This window comes from Vicugna pacos, chromosome 24 (genome assembly GCF_048564905.1).
Source record: "Vicugna pacos chromosome 24, VicPac4, whole genome shotgun sequence".
Classification (NCBI taxonomy): Eukaryota; Metazoa; Chordata; class Mammalia; order Artiodactyla; family Camelidae; genus Vicugna; species Vicugna pacos.
The window spans coordinates 14,702,359-14,718,154 of NC_133010.1; positions in this window are offsets into that span (position 1 = coordinate 14,702,359).

Sequence of the window (15,796 nt, forward strand, 5' to 3'; positions counted from 1 at the left end):
GCTCAGCTGTAGCAGCCTGAATAATCCTTACTATTACCAGCAGCAGTACAACTTTACCAACTGCTATTTACTGAGTACATTCCATTTAATAGGTGCAACAATAGGTGTTTTACAAACATTTCATTATTTATAAACTATAACAATCAAATGTTTAGCTATTGTAATCTCCTCTTGCCACTGCACAAAACAAAGATGTCCACATATTAGGAATTTTGAGCTGACTCCCTGAATTTCGCAAATGAGATAAAACCCACCTCACTAGTGAGATGGTCATTTCAGCATGAACATGCAATTTCATACATCTGTATATAGCCATTCAGAGTTTAGGACAATTCTACCATATTCAACTATTAGTTATTGTCAGCATGTTAGTCATTAAGCATTATAGATGTTACAAATGAATAAAATATAATTCTTCTTTTCCCAAATGAAGAACTGTGCCAATAAATAAGTCAATGATTTTATGGTAAATCAAAAACCTATATATAAAGGACAATGTAGGCACAAAGTGTCTGAGGGCTGGAAGAGAGAAAAATTAGTTCTGAAGTCTTTTAGGAGGGGACAAGATTCAGGTGGATCCTTAATTGACTGTAAAAGGAAAATATTTGCTAAGCATAATACAAAATAATTAAAATAATGATATTAATAAGTTTTGCATGCTCCATTCTTCCACCTCTTTAACAATCAAATAATATGAATTAAAGCTCCTTTTGGTTTGTGCTTGAAAGAGATAAAAAACCAACCTTAACAAGTTTTTCTTGTTTTAGATTAGTACTCACAGTGTTAATAACATCCAAACGTTTCCTTTATATTTCCCAGAAAAAGCAGGCAGTCAAGAAAGATATTTTTACTAATTGTGAAATATTGTCCTGTATTCCCACTTTAAATGTTACCATTTCACCATTGGATGGCAATATTGCTTATTATTTTCCTTTTAGTATTTCAATAAGCATTTAACTAGTGAGGAAAAAAAATGATGTTGCTTAAGAATTAAGATTCATTATTCAATTTTATTTATTTATTCAAGTTATTTTATTTCGTACTGGCCTATCTTAAGGAAAATGTACGCAAAATGATATTCACCTCCGGACTGTTGATGTAATCTTAAGAAGTCAGTTGGTCCCACGTTGTTTCTTCTGGCTGGAAGATGAGATTATCTGTTTTATACCGAGCCTGACTCTACTCTTAATTTGCTGTTAAGGCTGAATATTCTGTGTCTAGTCCTATCAGAGGCAAAAATTGCAACAATTAAGAACCATATGAAAAGATGGTCAATGATCATTTGATATGAATCATTAGAATCTCAATTCCCTGAAAATCACCTTTGCTCAGTAAGTATTGTTAAAATGGTTTGAATTAGTAGACATACGTTTCAAAGAAGAACAGTAATAATGTGTTACTTCAGTAGCTACAATTTGTGTTCTGATTGGTGGGTCACCCATCACAGTTTCCCAGATCCTCAAAGCAGTTCAGCTGTAGCTAACCATGCGAATGTTGAAGTATTTCACAAAGGAAAAGATGTTTTCATTGAATATTATGGTGGCTTAGCATTCATAAGAAGGGGAAAATCAAGAATTGTTACAAAATATTATCCAATGTGTAGAATGCTAATAGGACAATTTTAAATGAATTAAACAAAAATCTATATTACAAGTGGACTAGAATCAAAAGCTATGATCTTCTCCACAATCCATGATAAAAATATATGCCTACTGTAAATTTCTGTTTATGGATTATAGTTATTTATATTCATATTTGTTATAATTATAAGTTATTTCATAAATATTATAAATATTTGAGTTTCACTGTGACTTCTAGTTTCAGACAACTTACAAATTACCAAGAGATATTTGTCTATATAAGGATTATTTTAACCAAAATAATATTATTCATCTTAATTTAGCAATGTAGTCATGCATGTTTGGTAGGTCTAATCCTTCTAAATAAATTAGGTAAGTCTGTACAAATTGTATCTTTCAAAATTAAACATTGAAACTAAGATAACTTCCTGAATTGATAAACCATCTAATCTTCTGATATGCCCACAGCTTTGTTTTATTTGTAGTTTCATGGTATAGTATAATAGTTTCATAAAGTTGAATAGTATATTTTAACAAATAAAAGATTAGCTCATTATTCTTTCCACTCTGCTAACTACAATTTGTTTCATTATTTTAGGAATGCAAGTCAGTACTCATAGAGAAACACCATTTCAGTCCAGATTAGACAGTGCGTTGGTTCAGATGAGAAAAAGTCCAATCTAGGACTTGGGCAGACGTTAATCATCGCATGCCAAAAGAGTCCACCGCTGTGACCGCCACAGTATTAACAGTATGTCTGATGTCCTGATGCTATGTTGTATAAAAAGTCACCCTTTTCCTAATAGCTGATATAAGAACTTACTATTATTCATAAATTATGTTTGAAGGGTCTCCATACATGGCTGCAGAATTTATTTCTGGAAAATATTTACATGGCATCAGGTGACATAATAATATTTACACTTTGGAACACTAACACTTCTAGTACTCTGAATATACATTCAGGACAAATGAAAATTCATATTGCCTCAATGGTCCCAGAGTCAGATAAATGAAACATTCATGGCCTGGAGCTTGTCCTTAGACAGTAACATAGCTTATAAATTGGGCCCATTTTCCAGGATACAGCTTTCATAAAATTAGAGATAATCATTTTCTGTAATAGTTTTGCATTTGTTGCATTTTAGAAACAACATCGTTAGTTTCTATATTAACACATAAAGTTTTAAAGGTTTTAAATTTTTTTATACTGACAATTCAAGAAGAAACATTCTTAGTTTTACCACTGCCTCTATGTCATCACCAGATTCTTCCTATTGAAATATATTCTTTTAATTCTGTTTCCTTTCAAGTAATGAAGTTGAAAAATGAGACAGTGTTTCTAGAATCACTGATAATGCACTACTTCCTCATACTTTCATTAATATTTTTATTTTGGTGGGTAATAGACTCTTTTACTAAAAATATTAGTATTCTAAATACAAAAACAGTCATTTTCAAATATATATCTCTGTCATTCTGCTAAAATTATAGGCAGATTTTTAATAAAACTGTAACTTATGCAATAATAGTTAAAGTAAAATATATGTTTTATAAAGCTCATCTCATTCAGCAAATGTCAAATAATTTTCTCCAATAAATAAAATGCATACAGTGAACTTGTAAATTAAGTATTCACTTTTTTTAAGAAAAATATTCCTCTGGGACATATCTGACAAATGGCACTGAAGTTACTTAAATCCTACTTTCATGTCTATGACCTGAAAATGACAATGGAAATATCAAGAGCAGCCTACTTCTATGAGTGGGAAGAACAATTAGGTTTGTACGCAGACATCAGTGTAGTCTTTTGAACTGAAACAGTTTCTAAGGAAAATAATTATTGGATATATTGCCACAGTAAGGCTATGTGCAAAGTTTCTGCTTGCCCTTTGTGACTTGCGGTGACATGAAATGTTCCCACGTTCGTTTTGAGCTGTGATGACCTTGCTGGCTCCATGCTCCCTGTGCCTTATTTCAAAGAAAATGCACAAGTTGATTACCTAGTGTCAATGATAAGGAAAGAGGATTTTGAGAGTTAGGTATTAATGGCTCAGGAAACTATCTGCAAACACAATTAAACACTTCATTTAAAACTTTATATCAATTATTAAAAACCAACAGAATTGCCATGGTAACAGCATACCACATTGAATCAAATGACTTTGTTAGCATTAATTTCTTGAATCATAAAAAAGTGAATAAAAAAGATGACTATTTGAAATGGTTAAACTTTCCAAACTAAAAAACTTTTTTTTTTACCTGCTTGATGATTAGATATAAATAAACCAACTTACAGCACTGATCAAATGTCTTCATTTAGAAGCCATTCACATTTAGTTGCTGAACTTTACCACAGAAATTTCAGGGGAAAGTAATTACAGAGGCAATTTCAATTTAAAGCCACATAGGGAAGTAATTAAGGGTAATAATAACCATAGCCTCTAAACAAAGATATAGAAAACATAATCTGTATCTTATTTAAATGAAAGAGGTTAAAAAGAAAACATCAGTACATGTGGTTTTCAGTTAAGGAAAACCACAGTATTAATAAAACATCTATTTCCAGATATGCATTATTCACACCGTTACGTGTTGACAGGATTTTGCTAAGGGGTTTTCTAGCGGTATTTTAAAAATATGATATAGATACACATAAACAGATTGTATATGGTGTTTCATATATTGTTCTAAATATTAGTTTTGGTCTGATAGCTCCAGTTCTCTGATAATCACATTTCAAGGGCCTCCCTTTAGCTCTCAAAGGAAGCTCCAGATAATTCAGGATATGATCCTCCGCTCAAGAGCCTTAACTAAAGCACGTCTTTTGCTAGATAAAGTAATATTAGATTCCAGTAACTAGGATGTGTACATATAATTTGGGGCACCACCATTTAGCCCCTTGCAGATGGCCTCAAAAGTTCTGAGTTTCAGATTCTGTTACTTTGTGATTTGATAAATAATTCAGTTTTGAATAAGTACTAGAGGAAGCAAATACTAAAGTTAGCTCCAAGGAGAGTTATCAATTAATAGGGTCAATGCCTCCAATTAAAAGACAAAGTACACCAAGAATAGCTCAGGTTACCATATCAGTAGAGGGAGCATCTCCAGACTGCCCTTCCCACACTGTCTGTCATATTGTGGATTTTTAATATAGGACTTTCAGCATATGAGTAAAGATACTTTAAGCCTACAAATATGCATCATCATATATGACATCACAGAGATGGAGTCAGACACAAATGGCTCTGCTTCTGAGAGGAATGTGCAAATATGTATGTATTTTTTAAATATACAGACATATTGGACTACTTTGAGAATTGAATACTGCAGTAAAAATTAATGCATGTGAGGAAAATATATATAATTGTTTCATAAAGGCTGGTGTATAGATAAAGCTTATGTGAAGGTGATGTCATTAATTCCCCTTTCAGTATTCGTTATACATACAATATCTTCTTTCCATATTCATTTATGTTCATAAGAAGTACTGAACCACATTTTTTTTTTCAGTTTTTATGATGGTGACAGCCTAGTATGAGTTGGATAAAAGAGAATCTTTACTTTAAATGGATCCTAAACTGTCTGATACCTAGAAAAACACACTAGCCTACAGAGTATTACATATAGACTATAACAGTGTGTTTATTATATTTATTAACTTCATAACTATATTGTTATCTATTGATTTACTTAGCACTCCATCTAGAGTTTTGTGATTTACATTTGTTCTTTCACCCACCTCAACGTCCTAAATAGAGTTGAGAGATTCAATAGTTTCCTGAAAGTAATCATTTTACAAATAGATTGTGGTATCATCCAAAAATTGTGTCTTTAGTTCAAATTCATAAAATTTTTCTTAAGAATATTTTACTTGAATTTAAATAATACCTTAACTAATTAATATGGTGGATGTATAGGTATTAAGGGATGAATAAAAGAAATAATCAGACTTTAGGACACTTTCTCTCTTACAAAAAAAAATTCTAACTCAAAAAAGAATGCAAAAGGATTTTGAGATAGGCTAAGTGCAAGTGATAAGTGTCCATGGATAACTCTAATAAGCTTTACCTTTTTTTTTTTTATCAAGATGATGTTGATTTAACATCTGTAAAATTGGCACCTTTTTTTTTCTGTCAGAGATGAAAAATTTTATTGACATATTTACAGTCTCCTCCTGGCACCATACCATTTATAATTTGACCTTGATTAGAATCTGTGAAATCAAGAAAGACAATTGGTTCACAAAGCTATCTAATTTTCTTGAAAACTTAAACAAACCTAAAAATTACATTTGAATTAATCTGCCTATGTTACCTTCCTTGCTCTTAAATCCAGGTTGCTTTTCAATACTGGTGAGACTCAAAATAAAAATAGTGCAGACCAAGGTCACTAAAAATGTGTGGTCCACAATCTTGATTAGTTCTTCTATGATGCTTGGCATTTTATCTGAAATCCGCATTTTCCTAATCTTCCTGTGAATACAGATACTGTTAGAGAACAGTAATAATTTAAATGTCATGACCCCTGCTCTCACCTTTAAAGGACTTGTGATCTCCTGTGTTCTTCCCTCAAGTGTCTCAAGGATCCCACAAGCCTGTCTTACATGTTTCCACTAATAAATCTAATCCTGTTGGTATTTGTTGGATATCTGGCACAATAAGGAGGCTTGAGATGCTGAAGCTTCTTGTAGGACTGGGCATGGGCTGAAGGATTCCTTTCTTCTTTTTGTACTCCAGGAGATTCCAATCTATGGTATTTGTGTAGAAATACCTTTCAATTATTTTAAAAGAAGCTGGTGTTTCCATTTTCACTTGAATATTCTCTTCTTAAACTTGGAAAGCTTGTTAACTTGTTTCCTTACCTTTAAAATTCACATAATAGGAGTAATCAGTCCTCTTGAATTCCTGTGAGGATTAATTGAAATAGTTCATATAAACAATTAACACCCTACTCTTGGCACATAACAAGGACTATGTTAGAAATTATTAAGATCATTGTGATTATCCAATTTCCGTGAAAGTCCTTCAGTGACCCTCTATTAATGTCAGGAAAAAAAATCCAAAATCTTTTGAAAATAACTTACAAGATCCTTCATGACTTGGCACCTCTTTTTCTCCCTTCAATTCTCTAGCCAAGCTGTTTATGCTTTCTATATATTCCTGCTTATTCTTTCTTGCCTCTGGGCCTTTGCACATGCTGTTTCTTCTTACTGGAATATCTCTCCATGCACTTTTCCCTTCCTACCAATAAGATGGAGCTGACTGAAACATACAGAAAGAGGTTCAGAAACTACATAATCAAAATTAACAAGGGTCCACCACAGTATTCTTAGTAGAAATTTATCCATTTTATCTAGGTTTTCATTTTGGGAGCATGAATATATTTTCAAAATATTCTTTTATTATTTTTGTAATATTTTATATATAGGTAAAGCTTTTTCATACTGCATTTTTCCCCTTGCTCCTCTCCCAACCCTCACCCTTGGTCAGTCTTACCAGATTTTTTTCTAACTTATAAGTCTTCTCATGGAACCAGCTATTGGTTCGTTATCCTTCTCATTTATGTTAGTTTTCCATTTTACTGATTTCTATTCTTTTTCATTAATTCTTTTATTCTTCTTTGTATGGGTTTTACAATAACAAAGGAGAGAGAAAAATAACTTTTTCGCTATTTTATTGCTAGTTCTTAGCCTGACATATAGTAGGCTCGCAAACAATATTTATGTAACCAGTGCATGAAAGTATAAGTTTTGATATCAGCTTCTTAATGATGTTTGTATTATTATGATCATTACCCATCCAAGATCGAGGTCTGTGCCCATCTTACATTTCCTGAATGCCATCTGTGTTACTGAAAACACATTAAGACTTGTTTACTCAATAGATACTAAGAAATAAGAGAAGGTACCGTGTCTTCTTCAACATATTTGTGCCAGCTCCGAGCACAGAATCTAGCATTTAGTTGGAAATCTCATAAATGATTGTTGGATAAAGAAATGAATTTTCTTGAATTCAAAATGTAAAATGGATCTCTATGAACTATAACTTTAGTATAATTTTAATTATAATTTATAATTAAATTTCCTTATTAACATATGATGTTCTATCTCTGAACAATAATGAAAATTGTCCTGTAAGAAGACACCCTCAAAAAAGTCAGGAGACATGACCTGTAAGTAGTTGATATGCAGTGTTTTGTTTCATCATTTCTCTAATATAGTTTTATACAGCATATCAAGAGTTATAGTTCTTCCCAAATTATTATCTAATATTAAAAAACCTCATTTAAAAAAATGTGTCTCTATCAGGAACCAATGTCTTTCAGTGATTTTATGTTTACATTATCTACAGCTTTGAAGATTTGTAACATTAATCATGCTGCCATTTCAGCTTTTCATTTTTAAGAGGACTTTTCTACTGACTGTGTAACAAAGGGGAAGAAAATATAGAGATATTCAAGTCTAGATTTTGGTACTTCTTGTTTCCTGTGATTTTCAGTAAATTATTTCATCTCTCTGAGCCTCAGTTTCCTTACCTTTAAAATAGGAATGATAACAAAATTAATACCTACCTGATAGGACTGCTATGGAGATTAAATAACATAATACAAGTAATGTTCCTGGTACAAATTATGAGTACCTCTGTTTCTCTAGTGAGGAGTAATATTCCAAAATTGAACCCAGTAGTAAGTGCAAACCACTGTTACTCTATAAGGCTAAGATATCAAGTCTTGTTCCTTCCTGATAGTTTTTCCAGGTAGTGTTCATCATTTAAATGGTCTCTTTTGCAGCTGTATAATGTTAGGCTACTATCTTCAGAAAGTAATCTGGCCTGATTTCCTTGCTGTTGACTGAGGTTCAGAGCACCGGCCCTAAGAAGTGGCATTTCATTTATCCTAGATCACTGCCTTTCTCCTCAGGAGACCTGTACTGATCATTTCATGAATCTTTAAAACTCCCAATACTATTATAGAATGTAATTTCTCTCATAAAATTCAGTAAAACATGAAACTCTTAAGTGACCCCTTTGGATTTTTAATGATTCTATAAATGCATTACTAAAATAATTTATAAGGCTAAGTGACTTGTTCAACACATCGGTGTGGGCAATTCAGATAGGTGCTTCAGCAAAATTCCAAACTGCTGCAAGTCATGGACTTTACCATTTTACTCCACTTACTGCTCAATGCATTTCCTCAACTATATCACTACCCTCACATCGTAAATTTTGTAAACCTGATGATTCCACATCGACTTTCTCAGACCATTAAATTATATGAAGATTACTCCCTGAGTGCAGATGGCTGTTTGCATTTCTCTACTAGGAGAATTCATTTATCAATCTTTTTTAGGATTTTATTTTTTATCTCTTAAGCATTTTGATTAGAGAATATTTTGGCTTTTCTTAATCAATAATAGTAAATACTTCAAAGGTATTATGTGTTTATTGTGCCTGGTGAACTAAAATTCTTTAGTCATATTTGTAAAAAACACTCAATTTTACTTTCATAGACTTCAGGGTAAAGATGAAATTTTCAAGTAAAATAGTATCTAGACTTTAATCCAGCTGCATTTTTTAAAAGCACTTGTGATTATACAAGGTATACAGACTCACTTTCCCTGCATGTAAAATATTGATATATTATGAGATAGTCAGGAGGATTAAAACGAGTAAAATATGTCAACATTTATTACCGGAAATGTGCTGAATAAATATTAGTTCTCGTCTCATTTCCTTCTAATCACACAGGTTTCTTTCATGCTCTCTCACATGAGGAACATGCTATTTTAAAAATACAGAGCAAGATGAGAAATGCATTTGTAAGCATTTTTATTATCTTTTGCTTATTTCTTTATCAAATAAACAGTAAGTATTTTCCTATTGTCCTCTCTTAGTTCAACAACTTAGGATCATATTTTTTTCCCAAACTATTTTACTTTCTGGAGATTCTTTAAAAAGAGTTTTTAAAATTACTTCCTATTGGCATGTGAAAAAGAATGTGACAATGAATACATGCATGTTCATGTGTAACTGAAAAATTGTGCTCTACACTGGAAATTGACACAACATTGTAAACTGACTATAACTCAAAAAATAAAATTAAAAAAAAATTTCCTATTGGCATTGCCAATTCTTTGATTCCTATTTAATAACAGGCATGATTTCTATTTTTGGAAAATTTACTATTTGGCTTTGTATGAAGCTTTCTTTCTTCATAATTTTTGTTAACTTTTAATATTACTGGGCTAACTCATTAAGAAAGGTATTTTATTACCAGTTTCCCCTATATTGTGATAAGGAAGTAAGTGACATCTAACAGTTAGAATGACAGGGAAGATCTAGACTTTGGTAAAGAACCTATTTATTGTCATTAATTAGCCACCATCAGGTGTTAAATGTGTTGCTTTGACTATCACGATAATGAAAAAATTCATAATGGATTTATAATTAGCCATAATTTAAATATTTATGGATTTTCAGGGTCCCTCTCAGTATTCAAATCTCAGGGTAAGCAATCTCACAATGATTTTTCTGAAAGGTACACAGAATCAGCACTTTTCATATAACTTCCCCCTATACTCTTTTCTTTCCCCCACATGTATACTCATTCCACAACATTTACTGAAGAGATAGACAGATTTTCATACTCCCTTCATTTCTTCTTCCCTTAATTATTTTTATTTTCATTATCATTTTTAGTTCTGTTGATATAGAAGTTATTTTTATGCAACAATTTGGGTTTAAAATGCATACTCACATCTTTTGTTAAATAAGTGAACAAATGAGTTAACAATGTGTGTAGGGTAGATGAAGTGATCCCATACTCTTCTGTGAATAAAAAGAGATTCTGATAGGTTGTAGTTTTGGCCAAGATCTCAGAGGTGGGACTCCAATCCTGATTTTCTAAGTCCTTTATTCTTTCCATTACACTCTACTTTTCAACTTTGCATTTTCTCTTCAAATCTTCCTAGTGTTATGATCAACTCTTTTCCTAAAGATTTTAGTTGATTCATTAAGCCTCCTTTTTGCTTTCCTCTTCAAGGATAATTTATACATGTAGGAAGAGTATTAGCCTCTAGAGAAACAAAATCATAATGAGATATATAAATACATCTGTGAATGGGCTCATATGATTACAGAGGCTGGGAAGTTCCAAGGTCTGCAATTGGCACCTGGAGGCTCAGGAGAGCCAGTGGTATAAGTTACTGTCTGAAAGCCATCAGACTCCACTCCAAGAAGAGCTGATGCTTGAGTCCAAAGGCAGGACAAGACCTATGTCATAAGTCAAAGTAGTCAGATAGGAGAAGTCCCCTCTTCCTCACAGGAGGGTTACTCTTTTTGTTCTATTCACTTCTTCAACTGATATGATGGGGACCACCCACATTAAGGAGGGCAATCTGCTTTACTCAGTCCATTGATTCAAATGTTAGTCTCATTTACAAACGCTTTTATAGACACATCTAGAATAAACTCTGACCAAATATCTGGGCAACCAGTGGACCAATTAAGTTGACGAATAAAATTAACCATGACATCATCTCTTTTTTTCAGGTTGTATGAGAGACATCATTTATGTGGAAAGCAAAACAAATTACTAAGTCAATATGCATCTTTTAGGCTCTGCAAAACCAGTAAGTCAGAAAACAACAAGCCTTCTTGAAGATGTACTTAACTTTTTTTAGGTTTTAATACTTTCTCAGCATTTTCTTAATGTGGTTGCAGAAAAAATCAATTGAAAATTATTTCAGGAGAAAATTCAATTACTTTCCAGGATTAAATTTTTAATTATGAGTATTAAATTAAATGTTAATATTGAGAATTACTCTTCATATTTGTATGCAAATATCTACTTTCTTATGCACAAACTGAAGATAAAGGAAGATCACAGTTTTTTTGCAGTTCACTAAATCAGTGATACTTACTTTAAGAAACAGTTTGTGCTTATGAAAAGTGACAAGTCCACTGTTAGCTGGTCTACTGGGAAAAAAAAATGGATTGATACAGAATGCAGCTACATAGTTTAGGAGAGGGACTATCCTTATACAAAACTGGAAGTAGTTTAGTATTTTAGAAAATAAATAAAAACAAATAATATGGATTTTTATATTTTGCTTTTGTTATTCTCTAACACCAACTAACATAGACATGTATTTACAGTTTCATGTAATTTTTAATTGAAAGGGCATTATATTTTATCTAAGTTAACTTTCTTAACATTATAGATAAAAAAATGTAAGGCTAGAAGAATTATCTGAGAATTGGTGAAAAAGGTATGCCTAGAAAAACGTTTTCCTGGTCTAAACACTGTACCACTATACTACTCAATATCACCCATGGCAGTAAGGAATACCAGCTCACAGACCTGGTGACTTGAGTTTTACTTTCAAACCTACCAGACTAATATATGATGTTGATCAAGTGAGTCTCCGTGCTTTTGATCAAGTGAGTCTCCGTCCTCTCTAAAATGAGGTTGTCAGAATACATGATCTCTGATACCTTCCAACTCTGATGAAGGGGAAAGGATAGGAACCTAGAAAAAATAAAAATAATATAAAATAAGATATGATGATCTTTACATTGATGAATGATGATGGTATCTAATGAACAACTTTTAAAAAATTATTTCCCTAGAGACTCTTCTTCATAATAAAAAGATTTCTTTTTGTGCATGTCACTTACATGTATGATACTTTACCTATATGACACTTTACTTGTGTAGATAATATGATAAAGTTAATATTAATCTTTTAAGGAGTCTTGATTTAAACTTCAATTTATCTGTATATTTGTGTTAAGTCTAATTATAAAATACAATTTTAAATTTAATTTAGTTTAATTTTATAAAGTCTGGGACTTTTATTGGCTACGTTTAGTTTTTTTTGAAATCTGAAATGGACCTAATTCTTTGGCTAATATTGTAATGTTATAACTTATTGGGGGTTCTGAAGAAAAAAAAAAACCCACCAAACTAAGTACTCACTAATAAAATTTTCTTTAAAATTTAATTATTTTATTTGTGAAAAAATTAAGACTATAATGATTCTATCCAAAATTTAACAAATGGAAAATAAGAAATGATAAAAATATGTGATAAGGAGTTGATGACACGATACCATCTTTATGAATGACAATACGAACTAAGAGTGTTTTTTAGTGATAAAAGTTCAAGGAATTCATTATCAGAACAGAGAAGAATGAGAATATCAGCACTTGGCAGGCATTCTTCTCACTGCAGCACACATCTGAAATGTCATGAAACTATATTCTAGTTGCTGAAAAGTGTGTAACATAGGAAATCTTTAAAAATTGAACCTACTTTTAAGCCCTGAGGCAAGTTTTTTCCACTATTTTCTTTGTTGCTTATAAAATATATTTTATATTTTCTGTCATTGATATTATGAAATGTCATAATAATAATATATATTTATATCATATATAAATATGACAAATTAATATAAAATATATATTTTCACACAAACACAATATTCCTGATTCTTTGAATACTTATGATGTAATTAATTTAGATAATTTTTATTATGTTGAACTAGTAAATCTAATTAGAAATTAAAAATAAAACTGTGCATTTATGATAATATTTATGGAGAAAATCACATAGTAATACAGCTGACCCTTGTACAAAGCGGGGGTTAGGGGCTCTGACCCCTGCACAGTCAAAAATCTGCATATAACTATACAGTCACCTTTTATACCTGCTGTTGTTCATCCGTGGATTCAATCAACCATGGATCATGTGGTACTGTAGTATATTTTTACTGAAAAAAAATCCACAAATAAGTGGACCTATGCAGTTCAAATCTGTGTTGTTTAAGGGTCGACTGTGCATTATTTACTATGGTCAATTTAATAGTACTTTTTCCGATAGAAATAGTCTAGGTAATTTCATAAATATTCTACAATCTATTTCATACTCCCTTCAGAGTCTGAAGCAAGTATTAAGTACTAATGTGTTATTTAGTAGATACAATTCCATGCCAGCAAGAACGAAAGGGAAAGGAAATGCAGAGGGCAGAATGGAAGACAATGTAAGGTCTACTGGACACTGTTTCCCACCAAGTCATAGAACAGGTACAGTCACTGGCAAGGCGGCCAGAGAACATCACCAGACATGCAGCTGAGGGAAAATGTCACAGAACGACCCACAGGAAAAAGAGAAAGTTTTAGTGTTCTACTTACTGTTTCTTATCAGTCCAAGTACCTCTGTGAAGAATGGATTCTTTTCTTCTTCAGTGTTGCTTCCTTGTACGTTTTCCCCTTTGCCTGCTTCTCCAGAAGCCTACCCTGTGCCCCGAAGTGATGGGTTCTTCTGTATCTGGAACTGATAAAAGATGCCAGAGAGCCAAGAAATGTGACAAGCTGGACCTCCAGAGCAGCAGTCACCAAGAGTCAGCTCCCAGTCTTCTTGAGCAAATTAAGCGCCTAATTAGCCAAAGTGGTAAAATCGAGAGCATGACTACAGATGCAGCTGATGCAGAACAAGTGCGAATGACCTAAAATTTGGGAAACACGTGGTATTTGTGTGAGAAATCAATAGTAGCTCCTTGAATGTTTTACATATTTCACTTGCTTCATACATATTTTTGATAACTGTCTGGTATCTAACTTTTGGATGACACGTTTATATACATAAGCAGCAGAACTGTGTAAACCTAACTACACAGTAGATTCTGATTTTTCCCTATAAAGGCCGAAGGATCTAGTGAAAATTAGCAGATATAAGTATTCTGAGTAATTGGTACCATATTTTAAAACACATCCGCTGCCTTTAGTCTGATCAGTTCATCACTGTTATTTTCCCTTTAAAACAGCAAAGTATGTAGCATGCAAAGATTTAAGAATCTTCTCAGATTATAACAACATCATTTAATTTGTTAAATTGTCTCCTAAAATGTCAAGCTGAAACAAATGATTTTGTAGTATGCAAAAATCTTACTGTATCACCAACGTCTCCATCCAAGTTTTAGTTATGTTTCTAAAAGCATGATTTTAGCAAATAAGGATATTTTTCACAGTCTATCCTTTGGTGTAAGTTTACTGAGTGAGACAAATTATTTGCTGTTATCATTGAATGAGATGGTAACCCCAAAACAGATGCAGAGAAATTTTATTCCAAAGATTTATAAAGACAGAATGATGACTTGTTCACAGTCTGCAAGTGAAACCACTCATAAATTGCCTCAGGAAAATCTTGATCAAATGGATTTTGAACAAGCCTGGACCAGGCAGAGTTCTGTTGCTTCTGAGGAAATCAATGTCACGATATCCAATTTTACACACTTTACTGTATTAAATAGATTATATAAGTAATTTTTAAAATGTATATTAGCTTTTAATATTTTTCCAGTTATGCAATTAAATGAAGTCAGAAAAAAATTAGCCTCAAATTATAACACATTATTTTGCTTCAAAATTATAATATATTAAAATATCCTAAAACTTTGACCTTCTGTCACAGACAGAAACTCAAACTATATTGTGGAAAGTATATTCTCATGTGAAAATTAAAATTACATTATTAATAAGGTACTCTGATGCCTATTGGATTAAGCAAATAAATTCACTGCATATAGGAGATGATTCAATAAGACTGGAGTGCCTAAGAATTTATTAAACATGCCTTGTAATGTATTGGTTTTATGCAGTTTTACATTTTAAATGTTTGCCAAAAAATATGTGCTGCGTACAGAATTTTAGATTCTTAATTTAAATTATTAAGTGTATTATTATTCATGGACTTAAAAACAAGGCCATGAATTACTTGAAATTAACTGTTTAAAAATACAGCATTTAAGTAGTATTGCTAACCGTTTTCTCTTTAAAATATATATTTTACACTGTTGATAAAACTGCCTCTGCAATTAAGTATTAGAAATGATTAACAAATACAGAAGAAGGTCTCAGAATTTTAAAGACAATTTAATAGCTTATAGGAGAATATTTTTTACTCCTGAGTTCAATATTTAAGAACAGCCAATGTACTGATCTGCATTTCCAGTCCATGTCTATGAGAAAGGTTTCTATAAAGTACAATGTGTTATTTCACTTTTTTTCTTTGAAGGATTTTCAGGTTGATAATTTTTAGGTCTGTCTTTTCCTGCATAGCTCTATGACAAATATCTTAGGTAAATCATAATTGTAACTATTTATTCTAAATTTTTATATCACTTAAAGAATGTGAGTATGTTGAGGATAAAT